Source organism: Arachis hypogaea, chromosome 5 (assembly GCF_003086295.3).
Source record: "Arachis hypogaea cultivar Tifrunner chromosome 5, arahy.Tifrunner.gnm2.J5K5, whole genome shotgun sequence".
Lineage (NCBI taxonomy): Eukaryota > Viridiplantae > Streptophyta > Magnoliopsida > Fabales > Fabaceae > Arachis > Arachis hypogaea.
The window spans coordinates 60,467,448-60,487,850 of NC_092040.1; the positions used below are offsets into that span (position 1 = coordinate 60,467,448).

At 33.4% G+C, this 20,403-nt stretch overlaps 2 non-coding genes across 2 annotated transcripts; both read right to left on the reverse strand.

Moving 5' to 3' along the window:
• Nucleotides 1-11,708: 11,708 nt before the first annotated feature.
• LOC112804670 (small nucleolar RNA R71) lies at nt 11,709-11,817 on the reverse strand. Its single transcript, XR_003203280.1, has one exon. It is a non-coding gene; the product is annotated as a small nucleolar RNA R71 (small nucleolar RNA).
• An 8,091-nt stretch (nt 11,818-19,908) lies between these two features.
• On the reverse strand, nt 19,909-20,016 carry LOC112804693 (small nucleolar RNA R71). Its single transcript, XR_003203308.1, has one exon. It is a non-coding gene; the product is annotated as a small nucleolar RNA R71 (small nucleolar RNA).
• Between the last annotated feature and the right edge of the window lie 387 nt (nt 20,017-20,403).

The window sequence follows — 20,403 nt, forward strand, 5'->3', positions numbered from 1 at the left end:
ATCTTATCATATACATGATACGAGTTATTATTGAACAATTTATTATCATATGCATGGCACGGGTTATTAAACAATTCCTCATCTGTTTTTTTCCTCCAAAATAAAAATACTATTTTTACCTATAATTTTTATTCTTTATCAATTTTTTCTATTTCTATTTCTCACATTTAATTTGTTAAAATATATTTTCAATCATTGTTATTTGATTTACTTATTTTAGATATTATTCATTAAAATTTATTCAGCAATATACGATAAAAATAATTAAAAAGTTATTGGTCAATCTCATTATAAAAGAATAAATTTTAATTAAATGTTAAAATAATTAACAAATATTATTTGCTTTCAATCATTTAATAAGTTTAATTTTAATTGATATGCTTTATTTTCTCCTCATATTTCTATTCATTAGTTATTGTATTTTTTATATTTACAGTAAATATTAAATATAAAAAACTAAAAAATAATTTTAATTATTATTTATTTTATTTATTTAAAGTAATAATTAAATTTATTATAATGATAACAAGTATCCACAATTAATAGTAATATATTCTTTTTAAAGATCAAAATGGGAGAAGCAAATAATGAATAATATATATATATATATATATATATATTTACTGGGCAAGTATCTGCATTAAATTAGTATATATATATAATGAATAATAGTAATTTTTTATGTTTACTATTTAAAAAATTTATAATTTAGATATAATTTTTATTCTGTTTTTTGTTTCTCATATCTAATAATTATTAGCTACGATTCTAGCAATAGTATCATCTGTAGTAGATTATGTGATGAGAAAGTATGAAAAATAAAGGCAAGAATAATAAGATTATTAAAAGTCCCATCTAAATTTGATAAAATTAAGATGGTTTATATAGAAATAGTTCTAATGAAGGATAACGTTAGTTGATTATTTTCATAATTCTTTCAAGTGATGCTAGGATTATAAATATTTTTTTCGTATTTTAAGTTTATCTGATAAGTAAACTCTTACATGAGTAAAAAATAGTGCAATTTAATAATTTTACAAGTGCTAATAGCTTTTATATTTAATTTGTTTTGCAATATGATAGAATTCACTGTTCAATCAAGAATTTTTTTTGTCAAAAATGTTTGAGAATAAACTAATCGAAGGAAAGGTCTATGTCCTCTCAAACTTTGCGATTGAGGAATCAAGTGAAATATATTTTCCGACTACACACGTGTCCAGAATAACTTTTAAGAAGGAATCACGTATAGTAAATACGGTTGATGATCATAAAATTCTTTATAATCATTTCAAATTTCTTGCTCACGCTGCTATATTAAAACAAATAAATGAACGATTCCATTTATTTGGTATGTAGTAAGTAGATATTAACCCATATAAAATTGTTTTCCTTTTACTTTTAATTTTTGACAAAAAATTGTATAATAGCATCATTTTATCGATAGCAAAACTTTTAACAGTTTATTTATTAAAATGTTTAAAATTGTATTGTGACTTTTTCTAAAGGTATATTCTTATATTAGTATACTGTTATTTTTATCGTTTAATATAAATTAAATTAGTAAATTCTGTTTAATTTATACACGTAGAAAGCTGTAATTTCTTATATTATTCATTCATTTGTCCTTAATTTGGTATATTTAATTCAATTTTTTTTAGAGAAATATTATTGGAATATTGATCGAAAAAGAAGAACTTATATCACGATAAAAAATAGGGAGAAGCGGCCAGTACATTATGGTTGGTCTTCATAATTTGCAATATGTAAAATTTTAATATTTTACAATGAGATTTTTTTTTTGCAACAATTATCTTTTTTACGCAAAATCTTTTATCTTTTTCGTTACATATTATTATTATTTATATATCTTAATTTTCACTTTTATTTAGAAATGGAAAAAAAATAAGGTGGACACTATGAGATTAATTTACAACCCAGTTACTCAATCATCTACGTGATCACCAAACAACTAAATACATAATTATTCTCCAATTTAAAAATTTTAACAAAGGCATTGGTAAGCATATTAGTTTAACATTTTATTTATTTAAATTATTTATGTTATATTTGTAATTATATTATATCTATTTTTATAAATATATTTTTTAGAAAATACTCTTAGTATTAACATATGATATATTAAATAAATCTTTTAAAAATAACTATAACCTACGATAAAAATAAAAAATAAACTAAATATATATTACAAAAAAATAATTCTACATGTTCTGGTGTGTTGTGTTATGCACTTAACTAAGCTATCTGGGTGCTTTTTTATTTTGGATCCCTTAGTAATTATTTATAGAAGAACTTGAGTCCATTACAACTATCAATTTAATAATTGCTACCTGTTACAGTCAAGACCACAAATAACCCTAAACTAAATAAGTGGTCAACTGTATGTTGCATTATCAAGAGTAAAAATAGTCTGTTAGTACTGTTGTAAAATCACAGACACTTGAAAAATAACTGTACGATGAATATGGTATATAGAGAAAATTTTGAGAACTTATAATGAAAAGATAATTTCTAAATTTCTTAGTCAAATTTATTAAAATTTATTACCATCAATTAAAAAATTAACAAATTTTAGGTGCTAATTGATAATACATTCTTATTCCATATTTACATCTTGAAGATATTAAAATTATCATGATGTTATTTCAGGTATATGTTTTACAAGCATCAAAGGGAAGTGTTTTGTTATTTTTTAGTAATTTTAAATTATTTACTGTTTATTAAAAAATTTTATATATACATTCGAAATCTCCACTAATTTATTATTGTTCATTTTAAGCTAATTTTTATATGTTTTTACTTGACAGTAAAACAGCATATAAATTTTATTATTGAATATATATGTTTGGTTTACTAAAAAAATTAAATTAATAAAAATAATTAATAACTACATTTGAATTGATACACTTAATATCAAATTAAAAAAATATTTTAAATGCATAATATATTATTTTTTTATTAATTAAATTATTATAATTCAAAAAATTTTTAATAAAACAATTTAATTATAATTTTTTTCACGAATTATTACACTTGTTATACTCATAAATATGAGTTTCGTCTAACAAAAATTGAATCATTATATTTTTATTAACTCTCTTAAAAAATTATTCAAAATTTTCAAGCTACGACTATTATCATTATTAACCTTTGAAACTCTAAATCCAACTATATTTATAAGAGTCTGATTTTCCGTAAAACAATTTTTTAAATTTTTTGTTATTAGAATTTACAAAATTTGCGAATCCTAATTTACTTCGCTTCAATAGGCCGAAACTGTATTTAAAATATAAATAAATAAATAAATAAATTTATTATTTAATTATATTATTATTTTAATTATATAATGTTATTAATTATTTAGTTCAAATTTAACCAATAAAAAATGTTTATTGATATTTTTTATTAATTTAATTTTATAAATATTTTAAAATTAAAATAACATATAATAGTAGTATGGTTTATAATTATCAATTATTATTTAATTTTATAAAATAAAAATAAAAAATCAAATAATTCTATGAATTAATCTTAGCCACAAGATTGCCTTGTTTCAATCCTTAACCCGAGGTTCATTCTTCCTCTCCCTTTAATCTGTTCATCAAAATTTTGTCACCATATAATATGGGATTTTTTATTTTAATAAATTAATTAATTATAATAATTATAAAAATAAATAATTTAAAAAATATTTACCAAAATAAATATCTCTTATCTTGTTTATACTGTAAAAGTGATAATTTTGCATGTATCTCATTTAGAGTGTAAACGAGACAAGACAGATAGACGCAAAATGTGTATATCTTATTTACAGTGTAAACGAGTTACATGTGTTTTTTTTTAAATTTAAAAATAATAAAAAATATTAATATTATCAATAATCCAAACTTTTAACATGTAATTAGTACATAAAAAGGTTGGTACAAGAAATTAAAATAAATATATTTCATTAATTAGAAAGAGAGATTGACAGGAATAGTAAGAAGAGAATTGAAACGGTCACGTTATCTCTTACTATCTACTATCCACGAGAAATAACCGTTTCAATTCTCTCTCTACTATCCTATTAATCTCACCTAACAATTGACAAACTGTTATATTTCCATTCTCGATTTTTTAAACCATTGTTTACCAATTTGAAAAGTTAAATCCAATATCAACTAAACGAAAATTCATAAGTTGTTCAACCTAATGTAGTAAAAAATAAAAATAACCGTTTCACAGTTGTTAAGAAGAACTGATGGGATAATTTTCATTTGGATAATGGAAGATAACCGTTTTTGCTATTTCTTAACTTTTTCAAGTACTAATTGATCAAACATATCTATTTTAATCTCTTCTATCAACTTTTTTATATACTAATTGTATGTTAAAAATTTGGATTATTGATAATATTAATATTTTTATTATTTTTAAATTTAAAAAAAATACATGTATCTCGTTTATATCTCGTTTACTGTAAACAAGATATACACATTTCGCCTCTACTTGTCTTATTCGTTTATATTGTAAATGAGATATATACAAAATTATTTTATTTACAATGTAAATGAGATAAAAAAAAATATTTATTTCGATAAATATTTTTTAAATTATTTATTTCGATCATTATTATAATTAATTTATTTATTAAAATAAAAAATCCTATAATATGTTAGTATGAGTATGTTACTGTATGAATGAAAGAAATAAATAAAAAAAGATAATTACAACAATTTCCACTCACTATATGCACCAAGCTTGTGAGAATAAGATCGATTAATGAACTGGCAAGTTGACTGATTTACTAGTTTAATAATCGAACCGAATTTTAAACGATTTAATTAAATATTAAATAAAATTATTAAAAATTTAATATATAATTTTAAATATTTAAATTTAATAATTTTTAATTTAATAAAATTTAAAATTTTACAATATTATATAATAAATTATTTATAAATAATTTTAAACATTAAAATTTATAATTAAAATAGATCAAAACACATATAAATAATAAATACATAATATTTTACCACAAAAAAACACAACATTAACAAACAAATTTTTAATTAAAATTTTAAAATAAAAAAGCATACAGCAACAATATTATTTCAAAAAATCAACAACAATATTGTTTCAAATAATCAACAATTCAGATAATAAAATTTAACAAAATCAGTAGTTCAATACTTAATAGTCGTCAACTCAAAATCAGTAAAGTATTAAATCCAGCAACTCAATCAATATTATTAACAAAAGTACACAACAACAACAACGCTTTGTCCCACTAGGTGGGTCGATAACATGAATCAAACGACGCCATTGAACTCTATCATGTATCATGTCTACAGAGAGACTATTTACATGTAGATCTTGTTTGACCACCTCATGAATGGTCTTTTTAGGTCTTCCTCTGCCTTTCACCCCTTGTTCATTTTCCATCTTATCCACCCTCCTGACTGGGTGCTCTGTCGGTCTTTTTCTCACATGTCCAAACTACTTGAGACGCGATTCTACTATTTTTTACACCACAAGCACATAACTAGAAAAATTTTCGATCTTTTTATCCCATATATCCTAGATAGGCATGGCAAAATTTCCCCCGCGTGGGGTGTGTATCTGCGGAAAATTACTGGGAAACGTATTTGGGGAAGAAAATTACCCCACGGGGGACGGGAATGGAGAACCGTTTAATAAACAGGGCGGGGGCATGGATAGAGATTCCCGCTCCGTGAAGACCCGTATATCCCCATTATTAAAAATTACCAAAATGTCATTCATATATATATATATATATATATATATATATATATATATATATATATATATATTAGTTTCACTCAATAACCCTAGCCTCAGTGCCTCAGATCCCTTCTTCAAACATGAAACCCTAACCAGGCCCTTTTTCTCTTTAGACTCCAAGACCACCACACACACCTCTCTTCTTAAATTTCTCATTCCCCGCTGCAGCCCCCAAAACCCCCCATCACCGTTGCACTACCCCTAAACCTCCCCACTGTCACAGATTACCATCCCAAAAGAAAGAACATCATCATCATCTTCACGCGTCAAGAAAATCATGCAATCGCCGTCTTCCCACATCAGGAGCGTCACGTCGTCGCCGTCCTCGTCACAGAAGTGAGGGTTCTCTCAACGCCTTCTTTGTCGCACCACTACAGGAAGGAGGGTTCTCTCAACGTCATCTTCATCGTAGCAGGGAGGGTTGCTGTCACCATCTTCGTCGTAGCAGTGAGGGTCACCATCTTTGCATTTTTCATTGCGATCGTTAGTCTCCACCATTGGCTCATCCTCCTTCTGTTAAGTCAGCTTTTGTAATTTTCATTTATGTTGAAACATTTGTTAATTTTTATCTACTGTGAATTTGTTGTTATCATCTTTCTATTATGTGTTTTGATTTTGTTGTCAAAATGATTTATGTGGTTTGTTATTATTGGTGCCTCTATGAATTTGTTGTTATCATTGTCTCTATTCTGGGTGTTTTGTTTCTGTGATCAATTTTTTCAAATTTGTTTCGTTTTTAAGAAAATCCACAGATATCCGTGGATACCTAGGTCCCCAGTGGATATGGAGTCTCTGTTACCCGTTGCGGGGACAGGGACCAATAATAGAGGTGGGGGGCGGGGGGCATGTCCCCGCCCCCATGGAGACCCGTTGCCATCCCTAATCTTAGACATTGGTGCTCAGAGTCTTTGGACTCTAAATCTTTTGTCTCAAGCTAAATCTTTATGTAGATTTTTAATCAATTCTCTCGAACTAGTTAGCTCAAGGTATCAGGTGATGAAGCACCTATCGGATTTACTTACCCAAACCTCTCCTCGATACAACACCACCACAAGCACATAACTAGAAAAATCTTTTTGATCTTTTTATCTCATGGTCCTAGACATTAGTGCTCAAAGCCTTCGTGACACGATTTCTACGACGGAAGAGGCTTTAAAGGCTTAGGTTCAGGTGTTGGCACCCGATGTTGACGTGTCAATTGTGGGGGCCTTCTAGACCGTGAGGGATGGGGAGATTGTTGATTTGGAATAATTTTATTTGTTTTTATCTTCTAAGTTTGTAAGTCGTCTATTCATCATATACATTGCTTGCATTTTGAGGCAATGGTTTCTTTTTGTTTGCAAGCCGTTTAGTCAGCGATTTGAAATTGTTTTGGTGGCCTGTTTTTTCCGTTTTGTTATGAATTATGTTTTAGGCCTCTTGGCGGGACGAATTATGCGTTTTTTGTTTCTAGGGATACCCGTTTTGTTGGCCTCGGGGTTGATCAGGCCCCAATGGTAGCCATGTTTGTTCATACTATCTGTTTGGTAAAAATGTTAAAAATTCAAAAGGGAGATTTTATTTTAAATGAACTTTATTTTAAAGATTTGGGCATTGTTAAAAGCTCTCATTGTGTTTGTGTAGGAAAAGTGCCCAGAAAAGGAAACATGAACTTGATAGTTGATAAAAGATATGAGATAAAAAAATTAAAGCTAAAAAGGAAAAAACCTAAGCTGTAGTCTCGGGAGGGTCTGTCTGTGGGTAGTAGCTTTGAATGTTCGCGGAGTTTCATGACCTGGGTATCTCGGCACCGTTGAGCCGCTCTAGTTTGTAGGCTCCCTTCCCGACTACGGATTTAACCTAGTAGGATCCTTTCTAGTTAGGAGTTAGTTTTTCTTCTCTAGGTGTTGAGGGACTGATGTCATCTCATTGTAAAACTAGGTCCCCTTGCTTGGAATCTCGCTTCACCAGATCTCCATTGTACTGTAGACTTATCCTTTGTTTTAGGGCGAGTTTTTGCGGATGGGCTATGCTCCTAACTTTATCTACAAGGTCTCGTTCTGCCATTGCGTCATGCCCTCCTATGGTCATTGATACAAGGATTTATACCGGTTCAGAATTCTACAAAATATTTTCGTTGTTAGTATAGTCCAAACCGATAGTCAATCCTCAAATCAAATTAATTTTTTGATTTTGTGATGAGCGGATAATTTATACGCTTTTTGGCATTGTTTTTAGTATGTTTTTAGTATGTTTTAGTTAGTTTTTATTATATTTTTATTAGTTTTTAGTTAAAATTCACTTTGCTGGACTTTACTATGAGTTTGTGTGTTTTTCTGTAATTTCAGGTATTTTTTGGCTGAAATTGAGGGACCTGAGCAAAAATCTGATTCAGAGGCTCAAAAGGACTGCAGATGCTATTGGATTCTGACCTCCCTGCACTCAAAGTGAATTTTCTGGAGCTACAGAAGCCCAATTGGTACGGTCTCAACTGCGTTGGAAAGTAGACATCCTGGGCTTTCCAGCAATATATAATAGTTCATACTTTGCCCGAGATTTGACAGCCCAAACCGGCGTTCCAAATCAGCTCAAAACTGCCCGGCGTTAAACGCCGGAACTGGCACAAGAAAGGGAGTTAAACGCCCAAACTGGCATAAAAGCTGGCGTTTAACTCCAAGAGAAGTCTCTACATGAAAATGTTTCAATGCTCAGCCCAATCACACACCAAGTGGGCCCGGAAGTGGATTTTTATGTCATTTACTCATCTTTGTAAACCCTAGGCTACTAGTTCTCTACAAATAGGACCTTTTGCTATTGTATTTTCATCTTTTGATCAGTTTAAATCTTAGGATCATCTTTGGACGTCTAGTTCTTAGATCATGGGGGCTGGCCTCTCGGCCATGCCTAGACCTTGTTCTTATGTATTTTCAACGGTGGAGTTTCTACACACCATAGATTAAGGTGTGGAGCTCTGCTGTTCCTCGAGTATTAATGCAATTACTATTGTTCTTCTATTCAATTCAGCTCATTATTGTTCTAAGATATTCATTCGCACCCAAAAACATGATGAATGTGATGATTATGTGACGCTCATCATCATTCTCACTTATGAACGTGTGCCTGACAACCACCTCCGTTCTACAAGCAAACAAGGCTTGAATGTTTATCTCTTAGATTTCTTAATCGGAATCTTCGTGGTATAAGCTAGAATTGATGGCGGCATTCAAGAGAATCTGGAAGGTCTAAACCTTGTCTGTGGTATTCTGAGTAGGATTCAAGGATTAAATGACTGTGACGAGCTTCAAACTCCTGAAGGCTGGGCGTTAGTGACAGACGCAAAAGAATCACTGGATTCTATTCCAACCTAATTGAGAACCGACAGATGATTAGCCGTGCTGTGACAGAGCGCGTTGAACATTTTCACTGGGAGGACGGGACTGTAACCACTGACAACAGTGATGCCCAACATACAGCTTGCCATGGAAGGGAGTAAGAAGGATTGGATGAAGACAGTAGGAAAGCAGAGAGACGGAAGGGACAAAGCATCTCCATACGCTTATCTGAAATTCTCACCAATGAATTACATAACTATCTCTATCTTTATTTTATGCTTTATTCATAAATCATCTATAACCATTTGAATCTGCCTGACTGAGATTTACAAGATGACCATAGCTTGCTTCATACCAACAATCTCCGTGGGATCGACCCTTACTCGCGTAAGGTTTATTACTTGGACGACCCAGTGCACTTGCTGGTTAGTTGTGCGAAGTTGTGATAAAGAGTTGAGATTACAATTGTGCGTACCATGTTGATGGTGCCATTGATGATCACAATTTCGTGCACCAAGTTTTTGGCGCCGTTTCCGGGGATTGTTTGAGTTTGGACAACTGACGGTTCATCTTGTTGCTTAGATTAGGTATTTTTCAGAATTTTTAAGAATGAATTCTAGTGTTTCAAGGTGATATTTTCATCATCACCAAAGCTGATTGATTCTCATCAATTTAGCTCTTGAATGCAATGTCCTGCTGAAACTTGGCTAGCCACGTCTAATTCCTTTAGACTGAAGCTTTAGACTAACATTGCATGATTCCTGGAATTCTCATAAAAAATTTTGAATTTCTTTATTTTCTTTTCCATATAATTTTCAAAAAATCCAAAAAAATTACAAAATCATAAAAACCAAAAATATTTCTTGTTTGAGTCTAGTGTCGCATTTTAAGTTTGGTGTCAATTGCATGTTTCTGTTCTACTTGCATTTTTCATGTGTCTTCAGTGATCTTCAAGTTATTCTTGATGATTTCCTTACTCTGATCTTTAAATTCTCTTGTTTTGTGTGTTTTTTTGTTTCTCATATGTATTCTCAATTTGTTAGTGTCAGTAGTATACAAACTTCTAAGTTTGGTGTCTTGCATGCATTGTTTATTTGATATTAGTTTCATTTTGATTATTCCTCATTATTAAAAATCCAAAAATTTTTTTAATTTGTGTCTTTTCAAGTCAATAATATAGAGAATTGAAGATTTAGAACACTCAGCAGAGGAATTACACAAAAAAAGCTGGGCGTTCAAAATGCCCAGTGAAGAAGAAAAACTGGCATTTAAACGCCAGCCAGGGTGCCTGGCTGGGCGTTTAACGCCCAAAAGGGTAGAGCTTTGGGCGTTAAACGCCAGAATGGATACCATTCTGGGTGTTAACGCCAGGATGGCACAAGAGGGAAGATTTTGTTTTTAATGCAAATTTTTTTTTCAAGTTTTCAAAATTTTTCAAAATCAAATCTTTTTCAAATCATATCTTTTCAATCATATATTTTCAAAACCAATTTCTTTCCGTTTTCAAAAATACTTGCTAACAATTAATGATTTGATTCAACATTTCAAGTATGTTGCCTTTTTTGTTGAGAAAGGTTTAATGTTTGAATCATATCTTTTCTTGTTAGCTAAGTCATTGATTTTAAAAAAAATCAAATCTTTTTAAATTGTTTTTCAATCATATCTTTTTAAAACCATAACTTTTCAATCATATCTTTTTAATCACATCTTTTTCAAAATAGTTTTCAATCATATCTTTTTGATTTCTAATTTCAAAATCTTTTTCAAAATCACTTTATTTCTTTCTCAATCTTAGTTTTCGAAAATCATCAATCAATTTTCAAAATGTTTTTAAAATCTTTTTAATTTATTTTCGAAAATTTCTTCCCCTCTTCTCACATCCTTCTATTTATGGACTAACACTCCTACTCAATGCACAATTCGAACTCTATCTTTCTTGATAAGTTCGAATTCTTCTACCTCTTCCTTCTATTTTTCTTTTCCTCTGACATCTCAAGGAATCTCTATACTGTGACATAGAGGATTCCATATTTTCTTGTTCTCTTCTCTTTCATATGAGCAGGAGCAAAGATAAAAGCATTCTTGTTGAGGCTGACCCTGAACCTGAAAGGACCGTGAAGCGAAAGTTAAGAGAAGCTAAGGCACAACTCTCTGTAGAGGACCTAACAGAAATCTTCAAAGAAGAAGACATGGCAGCCGAAAACAACAACAATGCCAACAATGCAAGGAAGGTGCTGGGTGACTTTACTGCACCCACTCCCAACTTTTATGGGAGAAGCATCTCTATCCCTGCCATTGGAGCAAACAACTTTGAGCTTAAGCCTCAATTAGTTTCTCTAATGCAACAGAATTGTAAGTTTCATGGACTTCCATTGGAAGATCCTCATCAGTTTTTAGCTGAATTCTTGCAAATCTGTGACACTGTCAAGACCAATGGGGTCGACCCTGAAGTCTATAGACTTATGCTATTCCCCTTTTGCTGTAAGAGACAGAGCTAGGATATGGTTGGACTCACAACCTAAAGAAAGCCTGAACTCTTGGGAAAAGCTAGTCAATGCCTTCTTGGCAAAGTTCTTTCCACCTCAAAAATTGAGTAAGCTTAGAGTGGAAGTCCAAACCTTCAGACAGAAGGAAGGTGAATCCCTCTATGAAGCTTGGGAAAGATACAAACAATTGATCAGAAAATGTCCTTCTGACATGGTTTCTGAATGGAGCATCATAGGTATCTTCTATGATGGTCTGTGTGAACTGTCCAAGATGTCATTGGATAGCTCTGCTGGATGATCTCTTCATCTGAAGAAGACGCCTGCAGAAGCTCAAGAACTGATTAAAATGGTTGCAAATAACCAATTCATGTACACTTCTGAAAGGAATCCTGTGAACAATGGGACGAATCAGAAGAAAGGAGTTCTTGAGATTGATACTCTGAATGCCATATTGGCTCAGAACAAAATATTGACACAGCAAGTCAATATGATTTCTCAAAGTCTGTCTGGAATGCAAGCTGCACCAGGCAGTACTAAGGATGCGTCATCTGAAGAAGAAGCTTATGATCCTGAGAACCCTTCAATGGAAGAAGTGAATTACATGGGAGAACCCTATGGAAACACCTATAATCCTTCATGGAGAAATCATCCAAATCTCTCATGGATGGATCAACAGAGACCTCAACAAGGTTTCAACAACAATAATGGTGGAAGAAATAGGTTTAGCAATGGCAAGCCTTTTCCATCATCTTCTCAGCAACAGATAGAGAATTCTAAGCAGAGCCACTCTGACTTAGCAACCATGGTCTCTGATCTAATCAAAACCACTCAAAGTTTCATGACTGAAACAAGGTCCTCCATTAGAAACTTGGAGGCATAAGTGGGTCAGCTGAGTAGGAAAGTTAATGAACTCCCTCCTAGTACTCTTCCAAGCAATACAGAAGAGAATCCAAAAGGAGAGTGCAAGGCCATCAACATGGCCGAACTTGGAGAGGAGAAAGGGGCAGTGAACGCCACTGAGGAAGACCTCAATGGGCATCCACTGGCCTCCAATGAGTTCCCTAATGAGGAACCATGGGAATCTGAGGCTCACACTGAGACCATAGAGATTCCATTAGATTTACTTCTGCCACTCATGAGCTCTGATGAGTATTCTTCCTCTGAAGAGGATGAAGATGTCACTGAAGAGCAAGTTGCTAAGTATCTTGGAGCAATCATGAAGCTAAATGACAAGTTATTTGGTAATGAGACTTGGGAGGATGAACCTCCTTTGCTCACCAAAGAACTGGATGACTTGTCTAGGCAGAGATTACCTCAAAAGAGACAGGACCCTGGGAAGTTCTCAATACCTTGTACAGTAGGCACCATGACCATCAAGAAGGCTCTGTTTGACCTAGGGTCAAGCATAAACCTTATGCCTCTCTCTGTAATGGAGAAGCTAGGAATCTTTGAGGTACAAGCTGCAAAAATCTCACTAGAGATGGCAGACAATTCAAGAAAACAAGCTTATGGACTTGTAGAGGATGTTCTGGTAAAGATTGAAGACCATTACATCCCTGTTGAGGGACCTGAGCAAAAATCTGATTCAGAGGCTGAAAAGGACTGCAGATGCTGTTGGATTCTGACCTCCCTGCACTCGAAGTGAATTTTCTGGAGCTATAGAAGCCCAATTGACGCGCTCTTAACTGCGTTGGAAAGTAGACATCCTGGGCTTTCCAGCAATATATAATAGTCCATACTTTGCTCGAGATTTGACGGCCCAAACCGGCGTTCCAAATCAGCTCAAAACTGCCTGGCGTTAAACGCCGGAACTGGCACAAGAAAGGGAGTTAAATGCCCAAACTGGCATAAAGGCTGGCGTTTAACTCCAAGAGAAGTCTCTACACGAAAATGCTTCAATGCTCAGCCCAAGCACACACCAAGTGGGCCCGGAAGTGGATTTTTATGTCATTTACTTATCCTTGTAAACCCTAGGCTACTAGTTCTCTACAAATAGGACCTTTTGCTATTGTATTTTCATCTTTTGATCAGTTTAAATCTTAGGATCATCTTTGGACGTCTAGTTCTTAGATCATAGGGGCTGGCCTCTCGGCCATGCCTAGACCTTGTTCTTATGTATTTTCAACGGTGGAGTTTCTACACACCATAGATTAAGGTGTGGAGCTCTGCTGTACCTCGAGTATTAATGCAATTACTATTGTTCTTCTATTCAATTCAGCTCATTCTTGTTCTAAGATATTCATTCGCACCCAAGAACATGATAAATGTGATGATTATGTGACGCTCATCATCATTCTCACTTATGAACGTGTGCCTAACAACCACCTCCGTTCTACAAGCAAACAAGGCTTGAATGTTTATCTCTTGGATTTCTTAATCTGAATCTTCGTGGTATAAGCTAGAATTGATGGTGGCATTCAAGAGAATCCGGAAGGTCTAAACCTTGTCTGTGGTATTCTGAGTAGGATTCAAGGATTGAATGACTGTGACGAGGTTCAAACTCCTGAAGGCTGGGCGTTAGTGACAGACGCAAAAGAATCACTGGATTCTATTCCAACCTGATTGAGAACCGACAGATGATTAGCCGTGCTGTGACAGAGCGCGTTGAACATTTTCACTGAGAGGAGGGGACTATAGCCACTGACAACGGTGATGCCCGACATACAGCATGCCATGGAAGGGAGTAAGAAGGATTGGATGAAGACAGTAGGAAAGCAAAGAGACGGAAGGGACAAAGCATCTCCATACGCTTATCTGAAATTCTCACCAATGAATTACATAACTATCTCTATCTTTATTTTATGCTTTATTCATAAATCATCTATAACCATTTGAATCTGTCTGACTGAGATTTACAAGATGACCATAGCTTGCTTCATACCAATAATCTCTGTGGGATCGACCCTTACTCGCGTAAGGTTTATTACTTGGATGACCCAGTGCACTTGCTGGTTAGTTGTGCGAAGTTGTGATAAAGAGTTGAGATTACAATTGTGCGTACCATGTTGATGGCGCCATTGATGATCACAATTTCGTGCACCATTTTGTCACATGTACAAACCCCAATGAAAATTAACCAAAGTATTTAGACTCCGGGTCGTCTCATGAGGAATTGCAATGAAGTGTATGCTTATTGGCTATGAAGGAATAAGGGGGTTTGATTTATAAGTGGCGGAAAATAAATGGCAAGAAAAGTAAATCAAGCAAGCAATTAAAGAAAGCAAGGTAAAGAACTTTTGGCTAAGACATGGGAAATTGTGATCACCATCCTTGTCAACAATCAAATATTGATAGTTATGAGATGCCAATCTATTAGGTCTACTTCCCACAAGCCTTAAGTACGTAAGCTCTACTCCTAAGCTTGAAGTACGTCAAATAGATTTAATCACATCAACCCATAAGTCCCAACCTATCTACTAATTGACTTAGTTGTGGGTTAGTATCAATGGGTGTCAAATTGATCACCAAGGGTTCTCAAGTCACCAAATTCATTATACCCAATGACTCAAGTTTACCCAATCCCCTTAACTTAGGCCAAAAGCAAAGAGAACTACTCAAAAACCAAAGAGAATATTTCATCAAACATGTAGAATGCAATAAAAGTAAACATCACAAATTGCAAGAGTAATAAAATCTATCAACTACCAATTGCAAGGAAGGTAAAATCTCAACTCAAATCAACAATAAAAGAACATCAAACATTAAATTGCATAAAAGAAAAGATCCAAATCCAACAAGAGTTCATCATCACAAAAGATAGCAAAAAAGGGGAATTAACATGAAAACTAAGAGGAATCAAGAATAGCAACATAAAATTATAGAGAAAACAAGATGAGAACATGAAATTGGAACTAGATCTAAGATGAAATTAACCTAATCTACCCTAATTATAGAGAGAAAAGGGAGCTTCTCTCTCTAGAAACTACACTACATGATGCTAATGCTACAATCAATTGCTCCCCTTTTGCTTGGGCTTCAATTCTACATGAAATACACTTAGAAATAGGTTGGAATTGGGCCTAGGCTGCTCAGAAATCGCCCCACCATTTTGCCTTTAAGTGAGTCACGTACGAGTATCGGCGCGTATGCGCCATGTGCGCATGCGCGTCAATTGGCTATTTCTTCACCCGCGCGGACGTGTTATGTGCGCGCGCGTCTCTATGCGAAATCACTTTTGCGCGTACGTGCCTTGTACATGTGCGCGCCCATCGATGCATTCGCAATTCTTGTTTCCTCATGCATTCTCCACTTTGCATGCTTTTCTCCTCATTTCCTCCATCCAATACTTGCCTTATGAACCTGAAATCACTCAACAAACACATCAAGGCATCGAATGGAATTAAAGTGAGTTAAAATCACCAATTTAAGGGCCTAAAAAGTTTTTTTTACACTTAAGTACAATTCAAGGGAGAATTACAAAACCATGCTATTTTATTGAATAAATGTGGGAAAAGGTGAATAAATCCCCTAAAATAAGCATAAGATAAACCATGAAATCGGGGTTTATCAAATCTTCCCACAGTTAAACTAAGCATGTCCTCATGCTAAAATCAACAAAGAAGCAAAAGGATATTAATGAGCGGATAATTTATACGCTTTTTGGCATTGTTTTTAGGTAGTTTTTAGTAGGATCTAGCTACTTTTAGGGATGTTTTCATTAGTTTTTATGCTAAATTCACATTTCTAGACTTTACTATGAGTTTGTGTATTTTTCTGTGATTTCAGGTATTTTCTAGCTGAAATTGAGGGACCTGAGAAAAAATCTGATTCAGGCTGAAAAAGGACTGCTGATGCTGTTTGATTCTGACCTCCCTGCACTTGAAATAGATTTTCTGGAGCTTCAGAACTCCACATGGCGCGCTCTCAATGGCGTTGGAAAGTAGACATCCAGAGCTTTCCAGCAATATATAATAGTCCATACTTTGTTCGAGTTTAGACGACGCAAATTGGCGTTCAACGCCAGTTCTATGCTGCATTCTGGAGTAAAACGCCAAAAACACGTCACAAACCAGAGTTAAACGCCAAAACACGTTATAACTTGGCGTTTAACTCCAAGAGAAGCCTCTGCACGTGTAAAGCTCAAGCTCAGCCCAAGCACACACCAAGTGGGCCCCGAAAGTGGATTTCTGCACTTAGAATTATTTCTGTAAACCCTAGTAGCTAGTGTAGTATAAATAGGACTTTTTACTATTGTATTTTGAATCTTTGAACGTCTAGTCCTTAGACCGGGTTCCTTTCTCTATTATTTGAATTCATATCACATTTTGGGGGCTGGCCATTCGGCCATGCCTGGACCATCACTTATGTATTTTCAACGGTGGAGTTTCTACACACCATAGATTAAGGTGTGGAGCTCTGCTGTACCTTGAGTTTTAATGCAATTACTACTATCTTTTATTCAATTCAGCTTGTTCTTATTCTAAGATATTCGTTGCACTTCAACATGACGAATGTGATGATCCGTGACACTCATCATCATTCTCACCTATGAACAAGTGATTGACAACCACTTCCGTTCTACCTCAGAACGAACGAATATCTCTTGGATTCCTTAATCAGAATCTTCGTGGTATAAGCTAGAATTATTGGTGGCCATTCTTGAGAATCCAGAAAGTCTAAACCTTGTCTGTGGTATTCCGAGTAGGATTTAGGGATTGAATGACTGTGACGAGCTTCAAACTCGCGATTGTTGGGCGTGGTGACGGACACAAAAGAATCAATGGATTCTATTCTGACATGATCGAGAACCGACAGATGATTAGCCGTGCTGTGACAAGAGCATTTGGACCATTTTCACTGAGAGGATGTGAAGTAGCCATTGACAACAGTGAAGTAGCCATTGACATACAGCTTGCCATGGAAAGGAGTATGAAGGATTGGATGAAAGCAATAGGAAAGTAGAGATTCAGAAGGGACAAGCATCTCCATACACTTATCTGAAAGTCTCATCAATGAATTACATAAGTATCTCTATCTTTAGTTTATGCTTTGTTTATTATTATTTTCGAAACCTTTATAATCATTTGAATCCGCCTAACTGAGATTTACAAGATGACCATAGCTTGCTTCATACCAACAATCTCCGTGGGATCGACCCTTACTCACGTAAGGTTTATTACTTGGACGACCCAGTGCACTTGATGGTTAGTTGTGCAATGTTGTGACAAAGTGTGATTCACGTTTGAGAGCGCTACCAAGTTTTTGGCGCCATTATTGATGATCACAATTTCGTGCACCAAGTTTTTGGTGCCGTTGCCGGGGATTGTTCGAGTTTGGACAACTGACGGTTCATCTTGTTGCTCAGATTAGGTAATTTTCTTTTCAAAAAGTTTTTCAAAAATCTTTCAAAAATTTTTCTTTGTTTTTGTTTTTCTAAATATAATTTTTGATAAAAAATACAAAAAAATTAATAAAATTCTAAAAACCAAAAATATTTTGTGTTTCTTGTTTGAGTCTTGAGTCAGATTTTAAGTTTGGTGTCAATTGCATGTTTTTTAAAATTTATGCATTTTTTTCCGAAAAACTCATGCATGGTGTTCTTCATGATCTTCAAGTTGTTCTTGACAAGTCTTCTTGTTTGATATTCATATTTTCTTGTTTTGTGTCTTTTGTTGTTTTCATATGCATCCTTGAATTCTTAGAGTCTAAATATTAAAAATTTCTAAGTTTGGTGTCTTGCATGTTTTTTTTTTTCTTGAAACTTTTTCAAAAATAAGTTCTTGATGTTCATCATGATCTTCAAAGTGTTCTTAGTGTTCATCTTGACATTCATAGGGTTCTTGCATGCATCATGTGTTTTGGTTCATAATTTTCATGTTGTGAGTCAATTTTGTGTTTTTCTCTCTCCTCGTTAAAAATTAAAAAAAAATATTTCCCTTATTTCTCTCAAAAATTCGAAATCTTTGGGTTGACTTAGTCAATTTTTTTTTTAAAATAAGTTATTTCTTGTTAGTCAAGTCAAGATTTCAATTTTAAAAATCTTATCTTTTCAAAATCTTTTTCAAAAATCAAATCTTTTCTTTTTCCTCTTGTTATTTTCGAAAATTCTTTAAAATTGATTTTCAAAAATCTTTTTCTTAATTTTATCTTTTATTTTTGAAAATTATACTAGCAATTAATGATTTGATTCAAAAATTTCAAGTTTGTTACTTTCTTGTTAAGAAAGATTCAAACTTTAAATTTTAGAATCATATCTTAGTCAAGTCATTAATTCTAATTTTAAAAATCAAATCTTTTTAATTTTCTTTTCAAATCTTTTTCAAAATATCTTTTCTAACCATATCTTTCTCAAATCATATCTTTTTCAAAAATTTGATTTCAAAATTTGTTTTCTAACGTCCTATCTTTTCAAAATTGATTTTCAAATCTTTTTCAACTAAGTAATTAATTTTTTGTTTGTTTCTTATATTTTTCAAAACCATCTAACTACTTTTCTCTCTCTAATTTTCGAAAATCATCTCCTTCTTTTTCAAAATTCTTTTAATTAACCAATTGTTTCAAATTTTAATTTCAATTTTATTTCTTCTCTTAATTTTCGAAAATCACTAACCATTTTTTCAAAAACAATTTTCGAAAACTCTTCTCTCTCATCTCTTTCTATTTATTTATTTAATTACTAACACTTCATCTCAAAATTCGAACCCCTCCCTTCCTGTATTCGAATTTTTCTCATCCTTCTTCTATTTTTTTTCTTCTTCTACTCACATAAAGGAATCTCTATACTGCGACATAGAGGATTCCTCTTCCTTTTTTGTTCTCTTTTTTTTCATATGAGGAGGAGCAAGGACAAGGACATTCTTGTTGAAGCAAATCCTGAACCTGAAAGGACTCTGAAGAAGAAGCTAAGAGAAGCTAAAGCACAACAATCCAGAGAAAACCTTATAGAGAATCTCGAAAAAGAAAGAGACATGGCCGAACCCAATAACAATGGTGGAGGCGCAAGGAGGATGCTTGGTGATTATACTACACCTACTTCCAATTTTTATGGAAGAAGCATCTCAATCCTTGCCATTGGAGCAAAGAATTTTGAGCTAAAACCTCAACTAGTTGCTCTAATACAACAGAACTGCAAGTTTCATGGACTTCGATCAGAAGATCCCTACTAGTTTTTAACTAAGTTCTTACAGATCTGTGATACTGTTAAGACTAATGGAGTAGATCCTGAAGTCTACAGGCTCATGCTTTTCCCTTTTGCTATAAGAGACAGAGCTAGAACATGGTTGGACTCACAACCTAAAGATAGCCTGGACTCTTGGGATAAGCTGGTCACAACCTTCTTGGCCAAGTTCTTTCCTCCTCAAAAGCTGAGCAAGCTTAGAGTGGATGTTTAGACCTTCAAGCAAAAAGATGGTGAATCCCTCTATGAAGCTTGGGAAAGATACAAGCAGTTGACCAAAAAGTGTCCTGCTGACATGCTTTTAGAGTGGACTATTTTGGATGTATTCTATTATGGTCTATCTGAGTTCTTTAAGATGTCACTGGACCATTCTGCAGGTGGATCCATTCACCTAAAGAAAATGCCTGCAGAAGCTCAAGAACTCATTGACATGGTTGCAAATAACCAATTCATGTACACCTCTAAAAGGAATCCTGTGAGTACTGGGATGCCTTAGAAGAAGGGAGTTCTTGAAATTGATGCTCTGAATGCCATATTGGCTCAGAACAAAATGTTGACTCAGCAAGTCAACATGATTTCTCAAAGTCTGAATGGATGGCAAAATGCATCCAACAGTACTAAAGAGGCTTCTTCTGAAGAAGAAGCTTATGATCTTGAGAACCCTGCAATGGCAGAGGTGAATTAGATA